At 44.0% G+C, this 5,598-nt stretch overlaps 1 long non-coding RNA gene across 1 annotated transcript; it reads right to left on the bottom strand.

The window, feature by feature from the left end:
* Positions 1–6: 6 nt before the first annotated feature.
* LOC104914287 lies at positions 7–5,598 on the bottom strand. Its single transcript, XR_004161973.1, has 3 exons — positions 3,092–5,598; positions 2,219–2,340; positions 7–1,407 (listed from the first exon to the last, which is right to left on the bottom strand). It is a non-coding gene; the product is annotated as an uncharacterized LOC104914287 (long non-coding RNA).

Raw genomic sequence — 5,598 nt, 5'->3', positions numbered from 1 at the left:
GACATGGTGGTGGTGGAGAAGGTGGAGAAAGAGAGGCGCGCCGGCTGCCGCTGCTGCTCCTCAGAGCCCGCTGCTCAAAATGGCGGCGAGCTAAAGGGCCTCGCCGCCGCCTTTGTCCGTCCGTAATATACCTTCCCCGCCCCCGGAAACCGCCCCCTCCTCCCCACTAACCAATCCCCTGCCGCGGCGGCGAAGACCGATAGGTGGAGCCACCAATGGCGCGTCCTTGTTCCGTAAACTCTTTGATCCTATTGGTAACGAGCCTGCCCTCCGCCGATTGGCTCATTTGATCGCCGACATGGGGACAGGATGATCCGTTAACCTCCTGCGTGCTGATTGGGCAGTTTGACCGGCGGGAGGTCAGTTAGGACGGAAGTTCAGCTTTCGATTGGCTGCCGGGGAAGTCAGTCGGGCGCGAACCCGCCCGCCCCTCAGAGCGGCTGCTGGCGGCCCGCAAGGCGGGGAGCGCGGCGGTTCGGTTCCGTTCCGTTCCGTTCCGTTCGGTTGGGTTCAGCCACACCAACGGGGCGGCTCCGTTGGGCCTCCCCGGCGCGGTGTCACTTATGCTCTGAGAGCGGATTTGATTAAAGGTTTCCCATGTGTTCGTTCAAGCACGGCGGTGTAACACAACGCCAACGTGGGAGGTCTGGGCCAGCAGCGCTTTGACCTGAGCTGCTGTGAGGAACCTGGCAGGGGAGGGGTGTAAAGATTTCCTTCCAACTGAGAAAAATCATCTGCAAACTCCTTGTAAATGAGGGGCACAGCTCTCTGCTGTCCCCTCTGCTGATAAGAAAGCAGATGTCAGTTCTCCAAAGCATAACTTCAGGTAGATAAACAAAGAAGCTGTAAAACTCGGTGTTACGGCTGGAATATCCCACGTTCTGAGACAGAAAACAGCCCAGAGTGGCTCCCATCCATTCAGAGGGGCTGGTTTCAGTGGTGGTGCGCTGGCTTTGCATGCTAACGTTAGAACAAAGCGATATTTTTAATGAGGGCTTTAACCCATCAAGGCTCACGTTGACATTACATGTTCGGTTTCAGGTCAAATGAAACAAACTGTAAGTGAAGCCCACGTGTTCTCTTTATTTGGGCAGAAACTGTGACTGTTAAATTGCAGTGATAAAATATCATCGATCTCATAAATATTTGTGAAGTACCACACAAAGGCAGACTTCATTGCCTAACAAAATGGATTTCCCTTTGGCTTTAAAAGTTTGAAACAAAAAGTTTGCCAGAGACCCACCTTTTCCCCACATTAGCATCCCTCCAAGCTGTATGACTTCAGCAACTTCCATCTGAGCAGAACGAAGGCCCCAAGTTCTGTTCTAAAATGGATTCTTCCCGAGATGCCAGCCCTGCAACGAGCAGTGAGCACTTCCACCACGAGGTGTCTCAGAGGTTAAAGCGCTGGAAGAAGAAATTTGGACAGGCTCTTATAAACAACTGGCGTGGCCTCCTTACAATACTTGATTATTTCTGAGAGCTTCAAAAATTTTTGAGTATAAAAGAGTTGTTTTCAGCTTTGTTGCATCCTAAGTACAAGTGAATTATATTTTAGGGAGCTATTAATCTATCATCTTTTGAAAGAAAAGAGAGTATAACTGTGGTCCCAGACTTGAACAAATTTGGACAACTTATTTGAAATACACAAAATAGCTTTGAACTTCCATGTGTCCAGTAAGGTCCAGGATATGAGTATATGTTTTTGTAATGCTGTAACTGCAATAGGAGTATTTATCCTGGGCTTGAAATCAAAGACACATGAACGTAGCTATGAGGACTTGAAATAAAAATGCCCTCTGCTAGCAATCCCCTGATTTTGTAAATATTCACACTGGGAAGCTTGCTGTTCTAATACAAAAACAAACACTGAGGAGGAAAGCTTGATACCTCCCCTACCCTAAATAAACATTGCGTCTGAGACTGGAAACCTGGGACAACCAAAGCAGTCCGCAGCTGAAGACAGAAAAACACCCGCAGCAGGCTTTGGAAGACATTTGCAGAAGGGAGGCAGACACCGAGGTCTGAAGTCATTAATGCCTCAGTAGCCAACAAGGGTAATCTTCAGATAAGAAAGGCTGTCTGCACAAATTCAAGTAGTATCACAGAACCAAAGATGCTCAGCAATTAAAAAAAAATAATCAGGAAGCAAAAGGCAGGAGCAGACAGAGTGCTTGTAGCAGTGAGGCATTCCAAAAGTGCAGGCTGGTGGCCTTACCCCGCTGCAGGCTCTGCCAGTCAAGTCTGTGGTGCTTTCTGATCAACCTGTCTGGAACAGCAGGGATTTCTGCAGAATTTCATTATTCCAGCATTCAACAGTTTCATGAATAGCAGCGTCACCTTTAAAGAATAAAAGAGGAAGTAAAATGCCTACAGCAACATCTGGTACGTAAAGCTGAGAAACGATGAAAGCAGTGGCAAATAGCTGCAACGGCTCCTCAGCTGCACAGCAGAACTCTCAGCAGCCTTCCTGGGGCAATTGACGATGAGAGTTCTCCTCTCCATGCCTCCTCTACTGTTTTCTTTCCCCGCTTGAGTACTGACTGATTATATCTCCTTTCCAAGAGGTTTTTCCTGTACACTATGACAAATATGCCTGTAGGCCATTTTTAAAGCCAGATGACTGTAAGTAATGTAGGTCTACAGGAGAGATTACAGTGATACTAAAGCAAATGCAGAGAATGACTGCAGGGAAGGAGGAGTTGATTGTCTTTGCACAGTAACACCGTGATTTCTTTGGATATAATCTTGATTTATCGTCAAATAAATGAAAGCTGAATCAGGTTCAAGAGTCTACAGAAAAAAGTAATATAGTATCTGCAGGGAAATCTTCTGTCTGAACAAAATAAACACCAAAAGTTCACAGTTCTGTTGGAGACTGTTCTCTCCACCTGAAAAGATCAGGATTTCCCTTTTAAATTTTCTGAATTAATTTAAATTCCTGAAATACCTTAAGTAGCAAAAGTTCTGAGACCTCTATCAAAATCTGAACTAGTATTGGACTTGGTCTTCTGTGAAACAGACAGTCAGAGCACCATGAGAAAACGTCACAGGAAACTTCCCTTCCTTTCCCTTCCTTCTCATCTCTTACCTTTCACTCTTCTCTCCACCTTCCCTCCCATGATGGACAACACAGCTGCTGTGGGTGGTCATAGGAGTATCTCTAGTCTGTTTACTTCGCACTGCTCATCAGATCACTCCTCAACACCACTCCAGTGCATTGCAGTGTTTGTGAGGGAGAGTTCACCTGGTGAGACAAGCACTTGGCCTGAAAAGGAATCCATGGAATCATTAAGCCCAGGAAGGAAACGTTCTACACTGCTATTATAACTGAAGAAGCATACACCTCCTTATCATCCATACCACGCAGTTCCCAGTGCCACAGCCTGTGATCCCCTCATTACTTTTAACATTTTTCATTCATTCATTTCATTTCATTCATTAACTGAATACTTAACTTAAAAACTTAAACTTAAAAATTAACTTAAAAATAGACTTTTACCGTAACTTAAAAATAGAGAGCTCCAGAATGGGGGAGATTCTGTGGCTTGCTCAAATTCACAGCAAGATGGGAAGAGTGTCTCAAGCACTCACACAACCAGGCTCTCCCACCCCTTGGCTGTTTTCTCCTTACTCAGCAATAGCTGTGTTCTGCCAGTGGATGGAGTGATGCTCGTGCATACTGGGTATGTCTGCTGAAGGCACAGAGGAGTGTGCCAAGTAAGTCTTAGAGGCTGCAAGAGCCCTCAATTTCCAATGAAGTCAACTGGAGTTAAGGATGCTTGCTGGCTTGCAGGAAGCAATCAGCAGAGCTATATGACAAAGCAATCAATCTGTACATTTCTTTGAGCTGTGGAGAGACAAAAGATATGCATAACTAAAATTTATCCTGTCGCCATACAGCTAACAGCTTTCACTTCTGTTGAGATAATTTAAGGCAATAAATATGTGACTAGAATGGAAGGTAGCTGTTAAAGATAATCCCGTTCCTCATTCCCATGGACAAAAACAAAGCCTCAACAAAAAATACACACAATAGCTCTGCTAAAATTCCAGCAGTTCTAAGTTGCAGTTATGCTTAATGCTTGCCACGGTACCAGTGAGGCAGAAAAAGCCACGTGGGATTCCATCCGACTGCCATTGCTTTCCGAAAATTATAAAGACCAAAAGAGGAAAGATTGGAAACAAACAGAAAGTGGGCACTCCATAGATTATTCATGTCAATTTTCAGGATCCCTCAGAAGACAAAGATAAAATTAATATTGTTATAACCCCAGAACAGTAGACTTCACAGAGAACTGATTATCCAACAACGTGATGCCAATCCCAGGCAAAATTTCTGACCTTGAGCACGCCGAGATTTTGCAAAAGTCCAACACTTCACTATTGAAAAAAATATTAGCTTTGGCATCTTATGAAGGCAAATAATACCCTCTCAATCTCACCATACCACAGTGCCTACCGAAGCCTGCCAGCAGCCTGAAACAACGTCTCATTGAGTTCTTTCTAATCTCACCCTTTATTGCTCTGCATGCTCAGAGATGACAGGTCCGTGCCGACACCAACTCTCCCACTGATCAAAGCAGCACAGGGCTATGCTGCAGGAAGAAAGCTGATATGGAGTGGGAGTTTTGACTGTTAGAAGGGAGTGAAGAGCAGATGAAAAAACAAAACTCAAGACACACAAAGAGAAAAAATGGTATTTCCTCTTTTGTGGCTTGACGCAAGACTGTGTTAGGAATGTGGTGTAAACTCCAGCTTCTATGAACTGGGTTGTCATTGTAAAACCTTACCAATAAGGCCATTGTGGTAGCAGAAGCAAGGTCTGAATGTAGTTGGAAAGCAGTCAATGACCATGTAAGAATACTTATTGCAACAGATAGGAATTTTTTGCTTGCTCTCTCTAATAACTTCCTGTGATCTGCTATGGACTACGTGCACCAACGCCTAGGAGGATGTAAGGACCCCAGACCTCTCTGAGTTTTGTACTTTTGCCATAGACTTTTTCACAACAAATCACCCAGTACAAAAAGTAAGCTTCAAAATGCACTGCAAGAAATAGTGATTTTTGGATGGCGTACTCTACAGAGTGAAAAAGATTGAGTCACTGGCACAGCTGTTTATAATACATAAATAGCTGTAAAAGTCTAGATACCAGATTTGCACATGCTGGTCACTATCAATTTAAATATTTCATGACATATGCAATTAAGCTCCTTCATCACTGCTGACTGACTTTAGAAATCCATGTGTTTAGCACTATCTGTGCTCTTGGTGCACTTTTGCACGCTGTGCATCTCACAGGGTTGCACTGTGACAATGACTGAAAACCATTCCCTTTCTATTTACAACCAGATTGACTTAGCAGACTTGAGAACTGACATATTTGGTCTGTGAAAACAAAGGTCTGTACTATATAGACTTAAAAAGAAGATGGAAAATGGATTGATAATTATTGTAATTGGAAGAAAAGCGTGATTGCACTGAACTTAAATTCTGGGCCAAATTTCATACACCCACAAATCCATTCAAATAGAAGTCAACTTCATAATTAATACTGCACCATTCCCATTACCAAAAAAAAAAAAAAAAGTCACT

Source organism: Meleagris gallopavo, chromosome 25 (assembly GCF_000146605.3).
Source record: "Meleagris gallopavo isolate NT-WF06-2002-E0010 breed Aviagen turkey brand Nicholas breeding stock chromosome 25, Turkey_5.1, whole genome shotgun sequence".
NCBI classification, from domain to species: Eukaryota; Metazoa; Chordata; class Aves; order Galliformes; family Phasianidae; genus Meleagris; species Meleagris gallopavo.
This window is presented reverse-complemented; position numbering and strand designations above follow the sequence as displayed.